General features: G+C 40.0%; 1 protein-coding gene and 1 pseudogene across 1 annotated transcript in view; one reads left to right on the forward strand and one right to left on the reverse strand.

The window, feature by feature from the left end:
* The window catches only part of CA8 (carbonic anhydrase 8), a 103,135-nt gene that overhangs the window by 18,995 nt on the left and 58,161 nt on the right, over positions 1 to 25,979 (forward strand). The window lies entirely within an intron of this gene.
* Positions 893 to 24,901, reverse strand: LOC111775059 (ubiquitin-conjugating enzyme E2 variant 2 pseudogene; annotated as a pseudogene).

Below are 25,979 nucleotides of genomic sequence, written 5' to 3' on the forward strand. Positions count from 1 at the left end.
GTCCAGGTGTGGGAGTGAGATGCTAATGTGGAGTTAGGTAGATAACTTGCCACTGGTCATCAGGTCCTGAGCTGCCATCAAGGGCCACCTTGAACACAAGGGCGTGACCAATAGGACAGCAGAGAGTTAGGAGACCAGGTAAACTTTTGAGTACATAATTAAAAAAATATTTTTTTGAGGACACTTTCCATATTTATTTACATTTATGACTAACTTCAATTTCCAAATCACATATCTATCTATATTTCCTTTTTGTTGATTTCGCTTAAATGGATGGTTTATTAATAAACAAACACCATAAAGAGCTATTTACCATGTCTGTTACATGTAATGCAGCAATGGCTTTTAATAGAAATTCGTCAACCTCCCCTTTTGACTTTTTAAAGTGATAAGTGCGGATATAAAAACATTCTTGAATACATTGTTGATCTACTGGTAGCCAACACCCATATTGCTTCAAAAATTAAGACAATTTGGGACTTTAAACAATTTAAACAGCGGCCCTTTTTCTAAGCAAGATGAAAAAAGCCTGCCATTTCTGTTTTTCCTTCTTGAGATTTTTAGTTTTCAGAAACACGTTCTTCTACGCCTATCTGACATTTCTTGCCATGCTTTCAGCTTGTAAACCTGAATTCTATTATGAAAACTCCAGGTTTATGCTTGAAGGACAGTGCCTTAACAAGAGAAAAAAAATTGTGCTGCGTTTTTCTTCCTGTTACCTGGAAACATCATGGTTTGCATGTATTAGCTATATTCTTACAGATGTCTGGGTCACGTCTGCGAGCTGGAATTCTTTTTTTAAAGTGTGGGTGTTTTGCATCGTGATATTTAATCAAGACAGCAACGTGAGTGGAAGGCTGTTGATTTAAGACAAATTTGAGATCCAATCAAATTAATTCCTGTATGTTTGTCCTTCTGGTGGCTGTGGAAGCTTCATCTTTTCTTTGGATGTCATTAGACGTCAACTCTTTTAGAGTCCAACTTTGATGCTATATGAATTTTACCATTTTGCTAACTCCGGTATACTCTGTGCATCCAACACTCCACTAGAATTCTTTGTTCCATTCATATTAATTTTTGTTACAAATCTAACTGATGGAGGAACTTCTAGGTATTTAGGTTCACATTCAACTTTCAGGCTCTGTATTCTATTTTCATGGTTTATCCGTGGAGACTATCATCTTCTTTGCCACTTTAAGGTAGCCTAACGCTGTAGCCTGTGTAACTCTTGGTAAATTATAATTAGTCTTTACATGAATTGCTACTTTCATACTTCCATGGGAGAGTACTTCCATGGCATTTAGATTTTATGCTGTTTCAGTAAAATTAAATAACATAATTAGAGAGGGGGAGACCAACAATGTGGCCGGGTTTTACTTTTTCCAAATAAGAGCATTGCTAGATCTCTGCAGGCCCCATCGTTTTATAAAGAGAGGATCCTTAGTAGCCAAATGGAAGGATGTGGTCTCAGAATGAAGCACAAACCTATAAATTGAATAGATTTAGCTTTTAAAGAACTCACTACATTATTTCCCTTTTTCGCGTTTCACTACAGATGAGGGATGGTCTTGTCAGGCTGGGCACTGATCCTGCCCACAGACCAGCAGGAGATCGTGTGTGGTGGGTGTGACTTTCTTGATCTTTGGGCCTGAGAGTTTGTGATTTGAGAGTGAATTACCGAGAAAGAGGCACAGCCATACTGTAGGGCAGACCCTTATCTTTATTTATAGTTGTATTTAAAGAGCAGCTGTTACTATGTGTGCTTTGAAAGGGCTCGGTGATAATTACACCACATACCAGCTGTTTATGGAAAGTTGAGTACATTAGGTAAACAGAAAAAAAAAAAGGAAGTGAGTTTCATTGTGTAGAGCAGGATTCTATGATTGTGAAGAGTCCAGGCCTTGGTTGCAAAATAGACCAATAAAACATTATGAAGGATGTATCTCATCATATACTGCCAGTCATGAACGTTATACCCCACTCCCCCAGTACCCCAGGTCTTCAGATATCCTACATTTTTTCTTTTCTTTTCAGACAAATGGTAATGTCTACCATTTAAATGTTCTTTTAGTAAAAATGACCTGGCTTTTGGGCTTGCTGCCTCCCAAGTCATTGACATATTCACCTGACATATAGACATTTATTTTTATTCATTTATTTGACTACTCTGAAGAGATACTGGGAAGAGTTCGCCTGGTTAATAGTGAAGTGATGATCTTTTCATTATGTACTTCCAAGGACATCTCAATTAGAGCTTCATGTATGTGAATCTCTCCAAAAATAGAGACTTCCATTGACTTTCCAAGGAAATGTAATAGGATGACTCTAGTGAGACACAACATGATGAGGATTAGACCTATAAGATATATAATTAAAGAATTTATTTTTAAAAGGAACTTTAGAGATCACTTGTTCCAAACTCCTGTTTAACATAGCAGAACTCTGAGGCTCCAAAACATTAAGGATCACAGGGCAACTTATAGGAAGCCATGATGTATGGCCTGAATGAAGAAGAGTGTATTTTGGTTCAATATGCCATTTAAGAAAGAATTATCCTTGCTGTTGGTCTTTGCTGTAATGGTTTAGCTTGAAAGAGACAACCCAACAGTCTTTGTCCTGGCCCCTGGCCCTGTGAGGGGCTTTTCTGTCTGCATGCAGCCCCGTTCAGAGACGGGCATGGTTTATCCTTGCGTAGGAGGATTGTAGTGAAGTTGTGGCATTGTGCCCTGGCCTTACAGGCTATGAAGACAAAAGTCGGCGTGGCTTTGTGAAGGTATAGGAGTGTGGAACTCTTGCTGCTCCCTGAGAATGGGGGTGGATTTAATGGATCATCTAGTCCCACCTGCTTTGCTGAGGTGCTCGTCAGGGTCTGGAGGGGAAGGGAACTAGCTCAGGGTCGCACACCTGGGAAATGGCAGGGCACATGCAGACCTGGGGACTGACTTCTGCTCCAAGGAGTGCTTGTTTTCGTTTTCCAAAGCCAATTCCTAGGAAAATCAACTCTAGTTTGAGATTTGTTTTAATGGTAGTTAATACTTTGGGTTGAAATCAGTTGCTTTATGGGAAAAAAAGAAAACTTGCCGTTAAGAGATGTTAAGACTGATTCTAAAGGAAACAATTTGAAATTTGAGTGTTCAGCTTCTCTGGGAAGTTTTATTATTTTGACCAGAAAAAGGAACATCTTGTCTCTAAATAGAATGATCATTATGATTTGGCATCCTGGAATCTTCCACAGGGCTAGCAGATTGAGCGTCTGGATAAACAGATGAAGGAATTTGAACCTTGTGCTACGGCCTCTTCAGTGGTCATCATTGCACAAACTCCCTTGCACGTTGGATAAAAAAAATAGTAACAAATTTTGTGTTTCCTGAATTCTAATGAACTCTTGGATTTTTACGCCATAAAAATCATAGTTCCTGCTTTGATTCAGCATGTTTATTTTTTCATTCATTAAAATGTATTTAGTGCAGAAACTTCACAGTTTACTGAATAGAAAATAAATTAGTGTTGAACAAACAGAAATGTTCTTTTAGCTGTACCACGTGGTGTGGCATGATTCCCACTTTGAAAGAGAAGTGTGTAAGGCAACCTGAGCTTTGAGTGGTCACTCTGAACCTAGTTTTGATTTTGCATCTGTAAGTATTTCTTTTAGTAGATTTTTCTTTGTCATTGCTTGAAGATGTATAAAAGGTTTTTTGGCAAACTAGAAGCATTTATAATATAGCTGCTTTTACGATGTAAGGCAAATTTGTGCAAAATGAAAAATTAGTTCCTATAAATGAATATGATACATAATTGATTTATAGGTGGTTATAGACTTGCTGTGTATAGAAAATATCTTAAATTGGGTTCTAACAGATCTAAATTCTACAGTAAAATATGTCTCCTCTTAATATACCTTCAGATAAAAAAGAGACTCTGATTTAACCATATAGTCTGTAACCAACAAAGTGTTCATCTTTAAATAACTCATTTCCACCCATTCATCTATTTGTCTGTCTGTCCGTCCATCCATCCATCTATCTATCCATCTATCCTTCCATCCTTCCATCCTTCCATCTGTCCTTCCATCCTTCCATCCATCCATCCATCCATCCAGTCAACAAGTATTTCTTGGGAACCGACTGTTTGGGCCCTGGGCTCAGTGCCAGGGCTGCAGCACTGAGTGCAACAGAGAACTCATGGAGTTTTTATTACGTTGGGGCAGTTCAAATGCGGGATATGATTTGTCTCCTCCCCCCGTAACTTGATGAGCGTTTAGAAGATATAATTGTTTCTGTCGCCTTGAAAGGGCCTCACCCCCTCTACCCTACCTGTGTAGTATGCAAATTCCAGCCATGAGAAGCTAATTAGAAGAAAATTTTGAAGACACTTATTAGAAAGTAAATATGTTATTTGACGTGCAAATGATTGTCAACCAAACATACAATTTATCAGCTAGTATGTGAAAGGTACTGTGCTAGGGATAACCTTGTTAAGGGTGGTTGTAGGCTAGATTAACGACTACAATACTACAAAATTAGAATCAATGAGACACAGGGTAGGAAAGTTTTGCTGGTCGGGAGGAGTTAAGAAGGGTCTAGGTTCTGGAAAGCCGCTACAGAGCACAGGACCAGTGCTGCTGCCTCGATGAATAGGGCACTGTGTGGGAGGGAGTCCCATGGGTATAGTTGGTAAGAGTTTAGGATCTGAAGTCACAAAAACCAGAATTGAAATCCGAGCTCTGCAACCTTGGGCGAGCTAGTAAAACTCTTGCAGCCTCGATGTTCCTGTCTATGTAAGGGCTAGAAATGAGCTCAGAAGCCGACAGAGAGTAAACCCTTCAGTATGTACTTCCTGTTATTAGGAAAAGATGGTAGGAAATCAAAGAGGTGATGTGGTTGTGATGATAAATATCTAGTGGAAATATCCTCAGGGGGAAACCAAAAGCCTTTTTGTTACTACAAATAAATGCGGAGAATATGAATGGAGAAAAATTTTGAAGTCTTTTGTTTTTCCTTAGGACTCCTGTTCCCTTTTTAGTTGAATATATTTTCATTTATAAATCTAATCAATATGACACTTTTTCTGGCTATTTTTGCTGACACATCTTTTTATGATTATTATGCGTGTATATGCAGTAGAATTTATATTATTAGCTTATTTTGTAGTGAAAATCAAGTAACTGTTTCCTGGGTAAGATAGTTGGGTAAGAGTAAGACAAAACGTCTAATTGAAGAGAAGAAGGCTGTTAAAGAGATTTTTCTATTCCGTAAGATCTTAACCAGTATAAAAGCTGTGTGTGTGTGTGTATATATATATTTTTCTGTGTGTGTGTGTTTAAGAATGACAGCTTAAAATGGCACAGTGATGTTAGTAAGATAATTGTGCTCTGGCCACTACTTTGCTGTGCTTTAGTACATTTTTTCTTTTAGCTTCTTAGAGCTCAACTCAACAAAAACTCCTTATGGACTATTAAAACATCATACCCTGCCTATTCTGGGACACTGGGCTCTTTGATGCCCTGGCTCGCTAGGAGGCAGCCTGCTCTGCTGATGTAAACTATTAGTCGGGGAGAGGTGCACTCTGATTCAGTTCACCATGGTGTTTGCTACCGGACATCTGAGTAGTTGTCTAACATCAATTCTTTCATTGGTCCCTAAGGATAATTCAATTGTACCTACCCTCATGAAACTTAGGGAGAGGCTATGAAAATTAATGGTGTAATATTGGAGGCACCATATATGGAATATCTTGTATAGTGGTGGAAAATACTGTTAGTAAACACAATCTGGTATTCACTTAAAGTGCTTTCTAAAAGCATTTTAAGGGCATAATTAGCTGTATTGGATGAAAATGTTGTAACTTAGGACAATATAGTTGTTTTTTGTTTTTTTTGGAAGAAATGAGTAGAAAAAAAAGAAAACCAGATTTTATTTATTTGTTTATTTATTGGTGAAGAAGGTTGTCCCTGAGCTAACATCTGTTGCCAGTCTTCCTCTTTTTCGTTGAGGAAGATTGTTGCTGAGCTAACACCTGTGCCAGTCTTCCTCTGTTTTGTATATGGAACGCCACCATGGCATGGCTTGATGAGTCGTGTGTAGGTCTGGCCCAGGATCTGAACCTGTGAACCCCAGGGTGCCAAAGTGGAGTGCATGAACTTTAACCACTGCACCACTGGGTCGGCCCCAGAAATCCAGATTTTAAACTGTTGAATATAAACATGAAGTATCAAAGGAAGACATTTATGCTTGTAAGACCTTATAAATTAAAGAGGGACCTTTTTTCATCAATTGATGTTTCACTTAGGGACCCAAAGACAAGCACATTCTCTAAACCCAGCTTAATGAATCATGTAGAGCTCTGGATGAGAGTTTATTTGGTGGAACCAACTTATTTGATTTCAGAGTTAATGTACTTCCCATGAATATCCCTTGGTGACTTCTCTTCTATAAATTGGTGAGTTCTCCGAGGAGATCCCATAAGGAGATTCCCTTCTCCCTAGCCTGAGTTCTGAACAAATAAGAAATAAGACTTTATTAGAGAAGTCAGATGGAAGACAAAACATCACTTCTACTGTGGAGAGAACTAGATAGGAGGAGACATTGCTCTGTGTGAGAGAGGAAAGGGTCTGCCTACTTGGCTGTAGGCAGTGGTGGGCGAGGGGGCGGGAGGGAGTCAGGCTCTAGGTAGGATGGTTAGCCTGCTCTCTAAGGGCAGCTCAAAAAAGAGGGAGGAGTTAGTTGGAGGAATGGAAAGGAAGGCTTATCTTGTTTAGGGAAAATCCCTCTTTGTAGGAACCAGGAACCAGGGAACAGGCATTTCCTGTTAATAAGACCAACTCTTCAAAATTTTCCCACGTACCTTTAAAATTCTATGGCACAGGACACTAGCAGGAGACCAGCCACATCTGGGAATCAGTGAAGGAAGTCCCATTTCCTTTTATTGCAAGTTTCTTCTGCATCTGTTTACCATCTGGGACCACGTCCCTTTTTGCTTGCTGCTCCACTGTCCCTAAGATCGTCACAGAATTTTCCATTTTCTACAACACATTGGGCAGTAGAGTGAACAAGGGTTTGGAAGCGTGTAGGATTTTATTTTTTTCTTCTTTCTAATTTACTTGGATAGGTTTTTGTCCAATTCATCCTCTCAGCTTGGGCTGATCATTGTCTAAACCAGAGATATAACTAAAGGTGATTTATGGATGTTTCAGTTTTCAAAAATTGTGACCTGGGTCCAGGGCTTAAACCATTAATCCTAGTCTGAATTTGGGTTGTATGGCAGTGGGAATATTTTGCAATAATTTAAAAAGGCAAATATCACATCCTCCTTCTTATGGAGAACAAATATAGATTTTTATCAGCAGGCATTGTTCCTAATTAACTTATCAGCCCTAACATGCCTTAACTGTGTTCCAAATCTTGCTGTTTTATAACTGATCTAAGGCTTGACTATATTAAAGAGCTTGACTATGTTCAGTCAGTGGCTTGGGTCACAGTGGAATAAAGGCTGTACCGTTAGTAATGCCTCTTACCTTTTCCTCAGCTGAGCTCCAGTGGGCTGCTTTCTTTGTAGCTCTCTTCCAGAGGCTGTTTTCCCCATGAGCAAATGAAAAGGAAAATATTACTGAATTTTGTTTTTCTTAGAGAGGCAAGATGGTGGAGTATATCCCAGTCAGTTAACAAACCTTTGTTAAGTATCTGTATTTAAAGGCGAACCCCGTGAGAAATGTGAAATATAAGAAAACAACATCTTTTTCTAATGATTCCCCAGTCAGTTTGGAAGAGGTAGAATTAAGACAAACCTGAAAAGATAATAACTGAAGAGTTAAATGACAATGTAAATAAATTCAGAACACACTTAGGAAGCAACTACTGTGTATTTGCTGCTGTGGTTGGGGCTGAACATGTGTCAATAAATGGGAAATAATCTAGATCTAGAAAAAGCTTTTAGGGGATGAAATATAAAGGGAAACACACATCACAGAATAATAGATTTCTGCTGGGCTCAGAGAAAACTGTGGAAAGGAATGGATATGGGAGCTGGGGCTTAATGACTGAGAAGGAGTTTGCTGGATGAAAATGACGTGGAAAAAGAAGAGATGAATCTGAGAGCGTAGTAGAGGACAAATGGATAGGGCTTGATGAGGGATGAGAAAAGGCCAATATGATGCTGAGAGATGGAGCTTGAGTAACTTGAACAGTGATGAAACAATTAGTAGGAAAAAAAGGGAATCAGAAAGTGAGGTACCATGGTGGGGAGAAGCTGATGAATTTGGGTTAATAAATGATACTATTTTAAGAAATGTCTTACTAAGACTTGTATACTTTGAGTCTTAATTGGAGCAGTTCTAATCTTTTTGCACACAACAGAGGAGTGAATTAAACTAAGGATTAATAGATTTTAGTTTTTATTTATTGTTAATTGGAGTTGATTTGTGTTCTCAAGGGAAAACATTTTCAGCTTTGGAATTTTCATCCCCTTTTTAGTCTAATGGTCTGAATTTATTCATATTTACAGGGTAATGTGTATTTCTGCCTGGGCTTCCTAGACGACACCCGGCAGAACGTCTCCTCTTTGTGGTGTTTTCTGAGAGGATTTTTCTTTTTTTGTTTTTTGTGAGGAAAATTGGCCCTGAGCTAACCTCCATTGCCAACCTTCCTCTTTTTGCTTGAAGAGGATTGTCCCTGAGCTAACATCTGTGCCAGTCTTCCTCTATCTTGTATGTGGGATGCCACCATAGCATGGCTTGGTGAGTGGTGTGTAGGTCCATGTCTGGGATCTGAACCTGCGAACCTCGGGCCGCCGAAGCAGGGCACCCAAACTCAACCACTATGCCACTGGGCTGGCCTTGAGATTTTTCTTGATATCTCTACTCCTTGGACTTGCTACAACTTGTTGTTGTCAATTGCTGTTCCCAGAGTCTTTCTCTTCTGTCACACTCTTCCTGTGGCCCGTGTATTTTTCCACATAGATGTCCATATCCTGTCAGTGTGCCTGATGGCTCTTACAAGCTTCTGTATGTTAAAAATTAAAGAAAGTGGCAGAAATAAAAAAAGATATTGACCGTGAAAGCAGCAAATGAAGATACATAAAATTACATGGCTATTTACAAATATCTAAAGTTTAGTGGAGACTTTATTTTGAATTTAGTATGAAAACCATATTTGCACAAGTAACACAAAATTTTGTTTTAGATTATTAGAATTTCTCTTATGGGCCTTACAGATCTGGGTGAGCTAAACGGCTCTGGAGAACTAGACTTTTTGCTTCTTTTAAAGCTTTATTTTTTATTTTATTTTTCCCCCCAGAACCTCCCGGTACATAGTTGTGTATTTTAGTTGTGGGTCCTTCTAGTTATGGCATGTGGGATGCTGCCTAAGCATGGCTTGATGAGCGGTGCCATGTCCGTGCCCAGGATTCGAACCGGCTAAACCCTGGGCTCCCCAAATGGAGCACGCGAACTTAACCACTTGGCCACAGGGCTGGCCCCGACTTTTTGCTTCTTGACTCTGGTTAAATTTGAGCCCTCTCTTTGGAGTTATCCCAAGGATAATTCTTCTCCTTGATTGTTTGAGTCTAATGTCAGAAACATGTTGGTTGTATTTCTTATTGAGTAAATGCCGAATTCTGTGGGGACAAAGATTTGAGAGAATGGCAGATGACTTTGCCTTTCTCTCTTCAACCCTTTTTTTGGGGGGTCTTGGGGAAAATAGTAGGTATAAATTTGGGCTGAACAACTACTGTAATTTTTCTTTGGAATAATATTCAGTAAGCAGGTACGTAATGCTACGCTTGTCACAAATGAACGGAGATGTTGAGTGGGAGGCTTGGGGACACTGTGTGTTGTGAAATGACATGGGGATGCCAGGAGGGAGAAGGAATTGGAGGAAAGATGTCAAGGTCAACCGTAGTCATGCTGAATTTGAGATTGGTTGAGATTTTTATGTAATTAAACTGAAAGACAAATTCTAGGATAGGAATTTTCATGTTTGAAGTTTGGTTTGGCTTCTAATAGAATTTCAGTTCCTGGCATATAGTGGGCTTTAAATAAATATAAACAAGTAGGTGGAAGAGTAGATGGAAAGTTCTAGGCATGATGCCAGGTGCTGAGGATGTCAGTAGGACAGAGATGTCCTTCTCCCTGCTAGGGGACTTTTGCCTTACTTTCTCCTCTGTCTGGTATATTCTCCCCCTAGAATTCTCCCCACATGGCTTGCTCCTTCAGCACCTTTGGGTCTCTATTCAAATGTCGTGTAATCAGTGAGGCTAACCTTAACCTGCTTGCAGTCCATGTCCTTCTTCTCTAATTTGTTTTTCTCTGTGGCATTTCATAGCAGTTGAATACATATATATAGCTATTTATACATATATGCTGTCTATGTATAAACATATAACTATAGCTATTTTATGGTAATCTGTTCCAGCTAGACTTAGGAAATCTGGAAATTAAGTAGCTGGAGATAGATTTAGAATGGCAGGCTGAGGACAAAGAATGCAAGCTCTTGAATGTCAGGTTTCCATCAAGAAGCTTTTCTTTTGAGAGATGTATGATGTATATGTAGAATTTTGCCAAGAGAAGCGGGTATCACTGTTCTATATTTCACAGTTATGAATTTTTCACTCATTCACAAAATATTTATTGAGCATCTACTATGTACGTTCCAGGCAGTTTTAGGTACTGGGAACACACCAGTGACAAAATATGCAAAAACCGCTTCCCTTCTAAAGCATTTCTAGTGAAATGTAATCAATTTCATTGATGAGTAGAGATGATGCCCTTTAAGAAATCATTTTAAAAACCAGGCGTGATGTTCACGTGACATCAGCTGGATGACGGCCTTGACAGAGGAAAGCAGGGAGTGTTAGAAACGATGTGGAGAGAGAACGTTCAGAGCTTCCTGGGGCTTTGATTGGAGATTCGAGGAAAAGAGGAGTCCATGATCCCTCTACGATTGGAGCCTCTTCCAGTCACTGGGAGAACGGTGGAGCTCTCAAGGAATGCCAGAGAGGGGGACTGTTTTGGTGGGAAATTGTGATGCATACTTCGATATGTTTTGGATTTGACAGTGGCTGTTAATAGAAATGGAAGTGCCCAGTAACGGGCTGGAAATGCAGGTCTGTAACTCAGAAGAGAGGTCCCAGACAGGATTTATTGCAGCAGCTAATGTTATTTACTTATGTATCTATTTGAATAGGGCTCTAGGTAAATGAGTTTGTATAAGAACACATGGTATGTTTTCTTCATCCAGTGTCAGGGGATAACGGTTGCAATTTTAATTTGGTATCGCATCCCCAGTGCTTATCGGTATCACAGGAATATGTAATGTTCCTGAGGAAGCCTGATCATGCAGTACTTTACCAAGGGGAAATTATGTTCCTGATCCTAGGTAATGGCTATTTTATGCCCTTAGTTTACATATTATGATTGTTGCTATAATAGTAGCATACGTTATCCTTATCTACATCAATAATTAATGCATTCCTGAAACTTATTAAGCTACTCACTTCAATAATAATAAAATCCACTGCTTATTATTAAGAAATATTAATGTGAGTGTAAGCGATTCAGTATTAGCTTTATACTCCTAAAATTGCCTTTGTTGATTGTACATTTTATGCTCATTAATAACTGGTTTAAATTCTTCATGTCTTTATTTTTCAGAGTATTATACAATGATAATACAGAAAATGCTTCAGAATATGTCTGTGAAAAGCTCTATATCAGAGCAACTCACTCTGTGAGTTAACTCACTCTTGTCTGCTCTTAGATATAACTTTATTTTCAGGAAATGTTACGTTTTGTCTATCAGAAGCCCCAGTTTGGATTGTAATAAAATTCTCTTTTATTTATTGTTATTTATGCTATGCGTACATATAAAAGATTTGATGTAAGAAGTGAAAGTATGCTATGCGTACATATAAAAGATTTGATGTAAGAAGTGAAAGCATCCTACATCTCTTTCCTAGGAGTGCCTCGCTTTCAGACAAGTAATGGAAGACACAACCAAGAAATAAGAAGTTTTTCCTTCCAAATTACAATAAGCCCCAAAGGGCAGCTCCATGCTTGGTTAATGCAGCTGCTCAGCCATTTCCGAGGGCCAGTTTCATTGCCTTTTTCTGCTAAGTCACTTCAAGAGTTGAGCTTTTCCCCTTTGATTTGTTCCCTTGTGGTCACAGGATGGCTGTATCACCTTTAAGCATCAAATCCTCACAAATTAATTGTTAAATGTTGTAAGAGGAGAGACTGTATTCTGTTGCATTTAAAAATAGTTTACATACCATAACATTCACCCATTTAAAGTGTACAAATCAATGGCTTTAGTATCTTTACAGCGTTGTGCACCATCACCACAATTTAATTTTAGAAGACTTTTATCACCCCAAAAGAAACAGTTGTTCCCCATCTGTCTCCTCTCCCTGCAGCCCTAGGCAACCACTGTCTGCTCTCTGTCTCTAAGGATTTTCTAGACATTTCATATAAATGGACTCATGCAATATGTGGTCTGTTCTGACTGCTTCTTTGACTTAGCATAAAGTTTGCAAGGTTCATTCATCTATGTTGTGACCTGTATCAGTACTTCAATTCATTTTATTGCTGGAGAGTATTCCATTGTATGGATAGACCATATTTTGTGTAACTATTCATCAGTTGATGGATGTTTGGTTTGTTTCTACTTTTGGCTATTATGAATGATGTGGCTATGAACATTTGTGTACAAGTTTTTGTCTGGATATATATTTTCATTTCTTTTGCGTGTATACCTAGATGTGGAATTGCTGTGTCATATGACAACCCTTTCTTTAACTTTTTAGGAATTGCTGATATGTTTTCTAAAGTGGCTGCACCATTTTACAATCCCACCAGCGGAGTATGAAGGTTCCAATTTTTCCACATCCTGACCAACACTTCTTATTGTCTATCTTTTTGATTATAGCCATTCTAGTGGGTTTGAAGTAGTAACTCCTTGTGGGTTTTTTTTTTGGGTGAGGAAGATTGGCCCTGAGCTAACATCTGTTGCCAATCTTCCTCTTTTCCCTTGAGGAAGATTGTCACTGAGCTAGCATCTGTGCCAGTCTTCCTCTATTTTGTATGAGATGCTGCCACAGCATGGTTTGATGAGTGGTAGTAGGTCCATGCCTGGGATCTGAATCTGCAAACCCCTGGGCCGCCAAAGCAGAACGCACGGACTTAACCACATTGTTACTGGGCCAGCCCCAATCATTGTGGTTTTGATTTGCATTTTCCTAACAATAAATTATGTTGAGCATCTTTTCATGTAGTTATTGGCTGTTCACATATCCTTCTCTTCAAATTCTTTGCTCATTTAAAAAATTGGGTTGTCTTATTATTGAATTGTGTGAATTCTTTCTTTTAGATACAAGTGCTTTATCAGACATGATTTGAAAATATTTCCTCTCATTCTGTGGGTTGTCTTTTCATCTTCTTGATGGTGTTACTTGAAGTCCAAAAGTTTTTGATTTGGATGAAGTCTAATCTGTCATTTTTTCTCTTATTGGCTGTGCTTTTGGTACCATCTCTATTTTTTAAAGTAAAATTTTTATAGATAAATACGTACAGAAAAGTGCCCAAATCACAAGTGTACAATTCATTACATTTTCAGAAAGTGAGTATACCTGTGAAACCAGCATTCAGATTAATAAACAGAACATAACCAATGTCCCAGAAGTTCCCTTCGTGGCTCTTCTAGGGTTGGCCATGATCTTGACTTCTAACGTCATGGATAAGTTTTGCCTATTTTGGGATTTTATATAAATTGAATCATAGAGCACGTGTTATTTTGTGTCTAGCTTTTATTCATTCAGCATTATGTTTAGAGGCTCATCTACTTTGTGGTGTGTATTTTTTGTTTGTTTTCACGTGTAATATTTCATTATGTGAATTTTACACAGTATGTTTTTTCTACTGTTGATAGGCATTTGGATTGCGTTCAGATCTGGTCTGTTGGAATAGAGCTTTTGTGAATATTCTAGCCTTTTGGTGAACATGTACTTAGAAGTGTAGGCTGAGTTATAGGATAGGCATAGTTCAGCTCTTGTGGATACTGCCAAGGAGTTAACCAAAGTGGTCGCACTGATCCAGGCTGTTACAGGTTTTATGAATTAGGAAACGTTTTCCCAGAAGCCATCGTCACCCCTACCCTCCAGCAGAATTCCCCTCATGTAGCATTGGCCAGAATCTCTGTACCTGAAAGAGTCATTCCAGGGAAATGAGAAGGCTGTAATTTGTACTTTTCTTAGCTTAATCAGCAAGATTTACCCTGTTGAGCTGAGGAGGGGTCTAGCCTTCCCACAAGCACTTGGCCTCCTGATATATGTAGTTGTGCTTCTGTTCGAGTGGAGGAAAGGGAAGGGGACTGGGTGGTGGGTGGAAGTCAACTGTGTCTGCTCAAGAAAGGAACATCCAGTTAAACCAATTAAATGCTTATCTGAAAAAGTGACTTTTTATTCCAGTAATTTTCTTTTCTGGAATTATTTTGAATTTACTGGGTCTTTTAGTTTCAGGGTAGCTAAATATAGTAAATAATTGCTGAATAAATGTTTTCTATAGTGATCGTTTTTCTCATTTTAATTAAAATTATTTTTTCTGATTAAGCAGAAAATGAGTTTATTATAAGGATATTAAGTAGCTTCATTGGGAGGGATGGAGGGCCCAGCTAGGGCTCAGGTTCCAGAAACAATGTCCAAACTACACTGCAAAACTGATCTATGAGGACACCCCTGCTTGGGCCACTTTGCACTAGACTCTACAGTTGGCACCACTGCCATTTCTGAGCCCCAGACACTACATTGTAGCCACTGCCTTCTCAACATCCTCATTGACCCCCACCCTCCAGATAAAGCAAGTCTCCTCCCCTCCCTTCTTGGATCAGTACTGCCAGAGCCCCGGTCTGATAGAGGGGCATCTGATTGGCACAACTGGGTCACATGTCTGTGCCCTGGAACCAAGGGACACTGGGAGAGGGAGGTGGACTCAAAACATGAGAAACTCCCAAGATACAGGGAGGGTATTCAGAAGATGCTGAGCGGCCACAAATGTGACAAACTTCCAGTACAGTGGGTATGCTGATCCCATTTAGATATGTGGTGTCCCCAAGACTTTATCAATTTATCTGGCACCTGTTTCTCATTTGTCATTTGCGTAGTATGAACCTCTTTCTATTTATTTATTTTACTGCGGTCCCATTGGTTTATAACATTATGTAAATTTCAAGGGTACATCATTATATTTTGACTTTGATGTAGACTGCATCATGTTCACCACCAAAAGTCTAGTTTGCCATCCGTCACCATACACATGTGCCTGTTTACTCCTTTCGCCCTCCCCTGACTCCCTTCCCCTCTGGTAACCACCAGTCTGGTCTTCTATCTATATATTTGTTGTTTGTTTATCTTCTACATGTGAGTGAAGTCATATGGTAATTGTCTTTCTCCATCTGACTTAGTTCACTAATGTAATACCCTCAAGGTCCGTCCATGTTGTCACAAATGGCAAGATTTCATCTTTTTTATGGCTGAGTAGTATTCCATCATATATATATGTGTGTGTGTGTGTGTGTGTTTGTGTATATACATATATATATGTTTACATACACCACGTCATCTTTATCCATTCATCCATTGATGGGCAGTTAGGTTGCTTCCAATTCTTGGCTAATGTGAATAATGCTGCAGTGAACATTGGGTGCGTATGTCTTTTCAAATTATTATTTTCATCTTCTTTGGATAAATACCCAGAACTGGAATAGCTGAATCATATTGTATTTCTATTTTTAATTTTTTGAGGAAACTCCATACTGTTTTCCATTGTGGCTGTGCCAGTTTACACTCCCACTAGCAGTCTATGAGGGTTCCTTTTTCCCCATGTCTTCTCCAACACTGGTTATTTCTTGTCTTTTTAATAATAGCCATTCTGACTGGTGTGAGGTGATATCTCATTGTGGTTGATTTGAATTTCCCTAATAATTAGTGTTGTTGAACATCTTTTCATCTACCTATTGGCTCTCTATATATCTTTTTTTTTTTTTTTTTTTTATTATTTTTTTTATTTATTTATTTTTTTATTAATGTTATCATAGATTACAACCTTGTGAGATTTCAGTTGTACATTTTTGTTAGTCATGTTGTGGGTACACCACTTCCCCCTCCGTACCCTCCCCCCACCCCCCCTTTTCCCTGGTAACCACCGATCAGATCTCCTTATCAATATGCTAATTTCCACCTATGAGTGGAGTCATATAGAGTTCGTCTTTCTCTGACTGACTTATTTCGCTTAACATAATGCCCTCGAGGTCCATCCACATTGTTGTGAATGGGCCAATTTCGTCTTTTTTTATGGCTGAGTAGTATTCCATTGTGTATATATACCACATCTTCTTTATCCAATCATCAGTTTCTGGGCATGTAGGCTGGTTCCACATCTTGGCTATTGTAAATAATGCTGCGATGAACATAGGGGTGCAACGGACTCTTGAGATATCTGATATCAGGTTCTTAGGATAGATACCCAGTAATGGGATGGCTGGGTCATAGGGTATTTCTATTTTTAACTTTTTGAGAAATCTCCATACTGTTTTCCATAGTGGCTGTACCAGTTTGCATTCCCACCAACAGTGTATGAGGGTTCCTCTTTCTCCACAACCTCTCCAACATTTGTCGTTCTTGGTTTTGGATGTTTTTGCCAATCTAACGGGGGTAAGGTGATATCTTAGTGTAGTTTTGATTTGCATTTCCCTGATGATTAGCGATGATGAACATCTTTTCATGTGTCTATTGGCCATATTCATATCTTCTTTTGAGAAATGTCTGTTCATGTCCTCTGCCCATTTTTTGATCGGGTTGTTTGTTTTTTTGTTGTTAAGCAGTGTGAGTTCTTTGTATATTATGGAGATTAACCCTTTGTCGGATAAGTGGCTTGTAAATATTTTTTCCCAATTAGTGAGCTGTTTTTTTGTTTCAATCCTGTTTTCCCTTGCCTTGAAGAAGCTCTTTAGTCTGATGAAGTCCCATTTGTTTATTCTTTCTATTGTTTCCCTCAACTGAGGAGTTACAGTGTCCGAAAAGATTCTTTTGAAACTGATGTCAAAGAGTGTACTGCCTATATTCTCTTCCAAAAGACTTATTGTCTCAGGCCTAATCTTTAGGTCTTTGATCCATTTTGAGTTTATTTTGGTGTGTGGTGAAAAAGAATGGTCAATTTTCAATCTTTTGCATGTGGCTGTCCAGTTTTCCCAGCACCATTTGTTGAAGAGACTTTCTTTTCTCCATTGTAGGCCCTCTGCTCCTTTGTCGAAGATTAGCTGTCCATAGATGTGTGGTTTTATCTCTGGGCTTTCAATTCTGTTCCATTGATCTGTGGACCTGTTTTTGTACCAGTACCATGCTGTTTTGATCACTGTAGCTTTGTAGTATGTTTTGAAATCGGGGATTGTGATTCCGCCGGCTTTGTTTTTCTTGCTCAGGATTGCTTTAGCAATTCGCGGTCTTTTGTTGCCCCATATGAATTTTCGGATTGTTTGTTCAATTTCTGTGAAGAATGTTCTTGGGATTCTGATTGGGATAGCATTGAACCTGTATATTGCTTTAGGTAGTATGGACATTTTAACTATGTTTATTCTTCCAATCCATGTGCAAGGAATGTTTTTCCATCTCTTTATGTCATCGCCTATTTCTTTCAAGAAAGTCTTGTAGTTTTCATTGTATAGATCCTTCACTTCCTTGGTTAAGTTTATCCCAAGGTATTTTATTCTTTTCGTTGCGATTGTGAATGGGATAGAGTTCTTGAGTTCTTTTTCTGTTAGTTTATTGTTAGTGTATAGAAATGCTACTGATTTATGCACGTTAATTTTATACCCTGCTACTTTGCTGTAGTTGTTGATTATTTCTAATAGTTTTTCTGTGGATTCTTTGGGGTTTTCTATGTATAAGATCATGTCGTCTGCAAACAACGAGAGTTTTACTTCTTCGTTACCTATTTGGATTCCTTTTATTTCTTTTTCCTGCCGAATTGCTCTGGCCAGCACCTCCAGAACTATGTTGAATAGGAGTGGTGAAAGTGGGCACCCTTGTCTTGTTCCTGTCCTCAGAGGGATGGCTTTCAGCTTTTGTCCATTGAGTATGATGTTGGCTGTGGGTCTATCATATATGGCCTTTATTATGTTGAGGTACTTTCCTTCTATACCCATTTTACTGAGGGTTTTTATCATAAATGGGTGTTGGATCTTGTCGAATGCTTTCTCTGCATCTATTGAGATGATCATGTGGTTTTTGGTTTTCATTTTGTTGATGTAGTGTATCACGTTGATTGACTTGCGGATGTTGAACCATCCCTGTGTCCCTGGTATAAATCCCACTTGATCATGGTGTATAATCTTTTTGATGTATTGCTGTAATCGGTTAGCCAAAATTTTGTTGAGGATTTTTGCATCTATGTTCATCAGTGATATCGGCCTGTAGTTCTCCTTCTTTGTGTTGTCCTTGTCAGGTTTGGGGATCAGAGTGATGTTGGCTTCATAGAATGTGTTAGGGAGTTCTCCATCTTTCTCAATTTTCTGGAACAGTTTGAGGAGAATAGGTATTAAGTCTTCTTTGAATGTTTGGTAGAATTCTCCAGAGAAGCCGTCTGGTCCTGGACTCTTATTTTTGGGGAGGTTTTTGATTACCGTTTCTATTTCCTTACTTGTGATTGGTCTATTCAGATTCTCCATTTCTTCCTGATTCAGTTTGGGGAGATTGTAGGAGTCTAGGAATTTGTCCATTTCTTCCAGGTTGTTCAATTTGTTGGCATATAGTTTTTCATAGTATTCTCTTATGATCTCTTGTATTTCATTGGTATCTGTTGTGATTTCTCCTCTGTCATTCCTGATTTTATTAATTTGCGATTTCTCTCTTCTTTTCTTGGTGAGTCTGGCTAGGGGTTTGTCAATTTTGTTAATTCTTTCGAAGAACCAACTCTTTGTTTCATTGATCCTTTCTATTGTCTTTTTTGTTTCAATATCGTTTATTTCTGCTCTTATTTTTATTATTTCCCTCCTTCTACTGACTCTGGGCCTTGTTTGTTCTTCTTTTTCTAGTTCTGTTAGTTGTCGTTTGAGGTTGCTTACGTGAGCTTTTTCTTGTTTAGTGAGGTGAGCCTGTATTGCGATGAATTTCCCTCTTAGGACTGCTTTTGCTGCATCCCAAATGATTTGGTATGTCGTGTTCTCATTTTCATTTGTCTCCAGATAATATTTGATTTCTTCTTTAATTTCTTCAATGATCCATTGTTTGTTGAGAAGCGTGTTGTTTAGTCTCCACATTTTTGCACCTTTCTCTGCTTTTTTCTTGTAGTTGATTTCTAGTTTAATAGCGTTATGATCAGAAAAGATGCTTGATATTATTTCAACTCTCTTGTATTTATTGATGTTTGCTTTGGTTCCCAAAATATGGTCAATCCTTGAGAATGTTCCATGTGCACTTGAGAAGAATGTGTAACCTGCTGTTTTCGGATGAAGTGTTCTATATATATCTATTAAGTCCATCTGGTCTAATTTTTCATTTAATTCTATTATTTCCTTGTTGATTTTCTGTCTGGATGTTCTGTCCATTGGTGTTAATGGTGTGTTGAGGTCCCCTACTATTATTGTATTGTTGTTGATGTCTTCTTTTAGTTCTATTAAGAGTTGCTTTACAAATTTTGGTGCTCCTGTGTTGGGTGCGTATATATTTATAAGTGTTATGTCTTCTTGGTGGAGAGTCCCTTTTATCATTATATACTGTCCCTCTTTGTCTTTCTTTATCTGTTTTGCTTTGAAATCTACCTTGTCTGATATTAGTATAGCGACACCTGCTTTCTTTTGTTCATTATTAGCTTGGAGTATTGTTCTCCATCCCTTCACTCTGAGTCTGTGTTTGTCTTTGGGGCTGAGGTGTGTTTCCTGGAGGCAGCATATTGTTGGATCTTGTTCTTTGATCCATCCTGCCACTCTGTGTCTTTTGATTGGGGAGTTCAATCCATTTACATTTAGAGTGATTATTGAGACGTGGGGACCTACCACTACCATTTTGTGTCTTGTTTTCCGGTTTTCTTCAGTTTCCTTTGTTTCTCGTCCCATGGTTTAATCTGTTCTGATGTAGAGCTGCTACTCTCTGTTGTTGTCCTTCTACTTATCTCCTCTGCTCTTGGTTTTGTAGCCCCTTTCCTTTTTTGGATTTTTCAGGAATGAGGGTTTTCCTGAGGATTTCCTGAAGAGGAGGTTTTGTGGCAATGAACTCCCTTAATTTTTGTTTATCTGGGAAAGTTTTTATTTCTCCATCGTATTTGAAGGATATTTTCGCTGGGTAGAGAATTCTTGGCTGTAGGTTTTTGTCCTTCAGATTTTTGAATATATCATTCCACTCTCTTCTAGCCTGTAAAGTTTCTGCTGAGAAATCTGCTGATAGCCTGATGGGGGTTCCTTTGTAGGTTAGTTTCTTTTGCCTGGCTGTCCTTAATATTTTCTCCTTGTCGTTGACTTTTGCTAGCTTCACTACTATATGCCGTGGAGTTGGTCTTCTTGCATTGATAAAGTTTGGAGATCTATTGGCTTCTGTCACCTGAAGATCCATCTCCCTCACCAGATTTGGGAAGTTCTCAGCCATTATTTCTTTGAATAGGTTTTCTGCCCCTTTCTCCTTCTCTTCTCCCTCTGGTATACCTATAATCCTTACGTTGCATCTCCTAATTGTGTCTGATAATTCTCGGAGAGTTTCTTCATTTCTTTTAAGTCTTGCTTCTCTCTCCTCCTCTGCCTGCAACAATTCTATATTGCCATCTTCCAAATTGCTAATTCTTTCCTCCATATTATCGGCCCTACTGTTCAGAGCATCTAGATTTTTCTTAATCTCCTCTATTGTGTTCTTCATTTCCAATATTTCTGTTTGGTTCTTCTTTATCGTATCAAACTCTTTTGTGACATAGCTCCTGAACTCGTTGAGTTGTCGGTCAGAATTCTCTCTTAACTCAGTGAGTATTTTAATGATGGCTGTTTTGAAGTCATCATCATTTAGGTTATATATCTCATTTTCTTTGGGATTGTTTTCTGTGTATTTGTTACTTTCTTTCTGTTCTGGAGATTTAATGTATTTTTTCATATTGCTTGATGATGTTGATTTGTGCCTCCGCATGGAGATAGAGTTTAGTTGCTCCTTTCACTTGTTTCAGCTGCTGCGGTGGGGGGAGCAGCTGTTTATACTCCACCAACCAGGAACCCTGTCCGTAGTTGCTAACTGGGCCTGGGCCCCTCTTCGTAGCCACAGTGGCCCTTTGGATTCCCTCCTCTGCCGTGGGGGCCGTCACGGGGGGCTTCAGGCTGCAGGGGCCTACTGTTGTTGCCCACCTAGATGCGCTCTCTCCTTGGGGTCTGCAACGGTGTTATGGGCTTTTCCAGCGGCCAGGGGTGGGATCACTTATATTTGTCGCTCCGTTGCTGTCGGCACCCACCAAATCTCACTTGTCCTCTATGGGTCGCAGGAGAGCTATTGGCATCTTCTACAGTCTGTGGTTAGTACACCTAGCTATGCTGCTTTTGCCCTGGGGTCTTCCAGCCTTGTGGCTGGCGGCTGGGTGCCTTCTACTGGTGCTGTGCAGAGGCTTTCCCTAAGGCTTCTGTGAGCCTGTAGGGTTTCCCCCTAGGCTACTAAGCTGGGTCTCTGGAACTCTCTCCAGCCCCAGTCCTCTCCGAGATCTCCGGCAATCCCTAGCCTCACCGGGTGGGCAACGGCAGCTGGGGGTCGCCCCGTCCTCTGGGCTTCTCTCCGGGCCTCTGCCGGGAGCTCTGAATGCTCAGCGTGGCCCCTCTGCTACCGGCAGACAGAGAGTTTTGTCTGCTGCCTGGCGGAGCTCCGGCGCTTCCCCTCCGGGTCGCCGGACCCGCCTTTGAAAGTTCCCCCGCCCCGGTCCTCTCCGAGATCTCCGGCAATCCCTAGTCCCGCGGGGCGGGCAACGGCAGCTGGGGGTCGCCCCGCCCTCTGGGCTTCTCTCCGGGCCTCTGCCGGGAGCCCTGAGTGCTCAGCGTGGCCCCTCTGCTACTGGCAGACAGAGAGTTTTGTCTGCTGCCTGGCGGAGCTCCGGCGCTTCCCCACCGGGTCGCCGGATGCGCCTTTGAAAGTTCCCCCGCCCCGGTCCTCTCCGAGATCTCCGGCAATCCCTAGTCCCCCGGGGCGGGCAACGGCAGCTGGGGGTCGCCCCGCCCTCTGGGCTTCTCTCCGGGTCTCTGCCGGGAGCCCTGAGTGCTCAGCGTGGCCCCTCTGCTACTGGCAGACAGAGAGTTTTGTCTGCTGCCTGGCGGAGCTCCGGCGCTTCCCCACCGGGTCGCCGGATGCGCCTTTGAAAGTTCCCCCGCCCCGGTCCTCTCCGAGATCTCCGGCAATCCCTAGTCCCCCGGGGCGGGCGTCTCTCTGGGACCCTCCGGGCGCCCCGAGCACCAGGCTGGGTCTCCCCGCCAATGGCGGGGAGAGACTCTCCCCGCGGGCTCAGGTGTGCAACTCCAAAGTTTCCCTCTGCGTTTAGGAGTAATTGCAGGGGGTTTAAGTAGGGTTCTGGTCACCTGTTTCCACCGTCGCTCCTCTGTTGTGTTCTCGCTCCTGCCCTAGATGTGTGTGGATCCTCTGGGGGCGTCCGTTGGAAGAAAGCCGCTTGCGGGTACTAGGCTGCCCGTCGGGGTCGGAGAGTTTTCACCTATTTCCACATCCTCCCGGAGGAAAGTCCGTCCGCCTTCCGATGTATAGTCGCGTGGGTGTCTCAGACGTCCTGAGATGCTGTCTGGATATCCTTTGTCAAGCGATAAGTGTCCAAATAACTGTAGACTCGAAGGGCGAGAGACAAAGAGGACTACTCACGGCGCCATCCTGGAATTTCTCTCTATATATCTTCTTTGGATAAATGTCTGTTCATATCCTCTGCCTGTTTTTTGATCAAGTTGTTAGTTTTTTTGTTGTTGTGTTTTATGAGGTCTTTATATACTTTGGATATTAACCCCTTATTGGATACATGATTTGCAAATATTTTGTTTTGGTTGGTGGGTTGTCTTTTCATTTTGTTGATGATTTCCTTTGCTGTGCAGATGCTTTTTAGTTTGACGTAGTCCCATTTGTTTATTTTTTTATTTGTTTCCCTTGCCTGAAGAGACATGGTATTCAAAAAGATGCTGCTAAGTCTGATGCCAAAGAGTGTACTGCCTATATTTTCTTCTAGGAGTTTTATGGTTTCAGGTCTTACATTCAAATCTTTAATCCATTTTGAGTTAATTTTTGTGTATAGTGTAAGATAATGGTGTACTTTCGTTTTTCTGCATGTGGCTATCCAGTTTTCCCAGCACCATTTATTGAAGAGACTTTCCTTTTTCCATTGTATGTCCTTGGCTCCTTTGTCAAAAACTAGCTGTCTATAGATGTGTCGGTGTATTTCTGGGCTCTCAATTCTGTTCCATTGATCTGTGTGTCTGTTTTTATGCCAGTACCATGCTGTCTTGATTACTATAGCTTTGTAGTATATTTTGAAATCACGAGGTGTGATACCTCCACTTTGTTCTTTTTTCTCGGGATTCCTTTGGCTATTTGGGGCCTTTTGTTGTTCATATAAATTTAAGGATTCTTTGATCTTAAATTTACATTTTTATAACATTATATTTTCATTAGGCCTGCCATTATAGATTGAATCCACCTTTGTACACTACAGCTAATAGTTGTCACTTTTATTTTCATCACAGTGCCTTATTGGAAATATGCTATGAAGTGCTGACTGATAAAGTGGCTACTATTTTACCACAGAAACAATGTTTTTATTAAACTTTCATTCCTGTCAAAGGCTTAATAGAAATTAATTAAAAGTCTATAATACTGTTATATAAAAGCAAGGATAATAAAATAACTGTACACCTCTATAATAATTTTAGATACCCAAATTGTCTGCTGACTTATGTTACTGTAGAGCGAGGAAGATTCTTGCTTTTCTAAGGGTCCATCTCAGTGAGGACATATACATATTAAAATACAGTTTGCTCATTGATATATTTCATCTGTCTAAAACATATGCTATCTATCATAAAGACTTTTAGAAAACAATACTTTTGTTTGTATTAATTTATGTAGGTTTTTGGAGAATGGTTTGGTTGGCCAAGGTGATAACGATGTTGACTAGTGCAGTGTATATACTCGTTAGACAGCCAGGACTATGTAGATTAGAGGAATGAGAAGTGTTGTAAGCAGACACTAACCAGTCCTGCAGAGGCAGGCCCAGTGTGGGCAGGATCAGGCGTAAGTGAAGTCCTCATTTCCTAATAAGTGTTCCCATATCTGCCTTTTGAACATCTAAAGTGCTTTCATCATTAATGATTATACATTTTGGATTATGTATAAAATGTAAGCATCCTGTTTTAGGTATGTTTTTTCCTCTAAGCCTGTATGAGCTGTACAAAATTGAAGTGCATTGTCATATAAACGCAGTTAAGTTTCCTATCTGAATTGTTGTGCTTTTTCTGGTTCACACCCATTGATGCCTTTCCTGTTCCTAGTTGATTTTTTTTTTAACCCAAGCTATTTTGGTACAAATTCTACCTCACTCAAGGAAAGGGATACTTTACCTTGTCACAGCATTGAAAAGAAACTTGAACTCTGTTTTAGGTCAGTAGTAGGTTAAAATCCAGTTTTCTAGAATGTCCTTTAAAATAATTTGATTCATATTTGGTTCCCTATTGCCCTGCTCCAGTGTTAGCAGGAAAGTCTTACAGAAATCTCAGGGAAGCATTTGTTGTTACCTGTCCTCGACTCGGACTCCTGGGCGACCCTGTGAATGAGTGATGTCGGCAATGTCCTCTTCAGCAGACCTCCTCAGCTCCTGTAGGCTCATGCCCATGGCTTCCTTTGTGGACTCACTCCACCTCATGTTTGATCTTCCTCTTTTCCTGCTGCCTTCTGCTCTTCCCAGCATTACTGTCTTTTCCAGAGAATCCTGCCTTCTTATGACGTGCCCAAATTAGGACACCTTTTGTTTTGTCCTTTTTGTCTCCAGTGATAGTTCAGGCTTAAGTTGCTCTAGGAGCCACTTGTTCTTCTTTCGGGCAGTCCAGGGTATCCATAGAGCTCTCCTCCAACACCATATTTTAGATGAATCAGTTTGTTTTTCCTGTCGGCCTTCTTCACTCTCCAGCTTGGTTCCCTTAAATTAGCAGTAGAAGTGATGTGGTTGATGGAGAGTTTGCTAAAGAAGGGTTCTTTGTGCAACTCTCTTGAGCGAGAAGTGAGTTGGATTAGTTTGTTATGATTTTAAAGAAAATTACAAAACTTAGGTAAATAAGGCAGTACTTTGAGGGAAAAATAGGTGTAGATTTTTAGGGCTTTTTGTCCTTACGATTAGGGCAGCCCTCCTCTGTTTCCATTTAGTTGTCCATGGGGGCAGATTCCCCCATTCCATGGGGAATGGTTTTGGTGAAATTCTGTTACATATGTCTATATGTTTACATTTCTTTGTTTAGCCTGTCATAGTTCACTCTTTTTACAATATTTTGAAGATGCAGAACGTTTATATTGTTGGGAAGTTTTGTGTCTTTGCATTATCTTATGGCCGTGGAGTTAATGCAAGATTCATTTTACCTCAATCCTCAGGGAATTGTGGGGACAGCATTAATGCCCATGAAGACCATCTTTGTGCCAGGCACATGCCATATCTTATTTAATCACTAAAACATCCCTTAGAGGAAGATGTTATGTCTATTTTTCAGCTGAATAATCAGGTCAAGAGGTGTTGGGTAAGTTGCCCCAGGTCACACTGGTAATGACGGCGACTCAGACCAACTAACCATTCTTTCCCCTCTACAATATGTGCCTTCTCATATTTCTAATAAAATCGTTCTGATTTTTGCTCCAGATAATTGCTATTCAAAAAGTGAAAGCCTCTGAGTGTGCTGTGTTTACAAAGTCCCTTTTCAGGTACACGGAGGATTAAAATGGATTTTCTTTAACAT

Source organism: Equus caballus, chromosome 9 (assembly GCF_041296265.1).
Source record: "Equus caballus isolate H_3958 breed thoroughbred chromosome 9, TB-T2T, whole genome shotgun sequence".
NCBI lineage: Eukaryota > Metazoa > Chordata > Mammalia > Perissodactyla > Equidae > Equus > Equus caballus.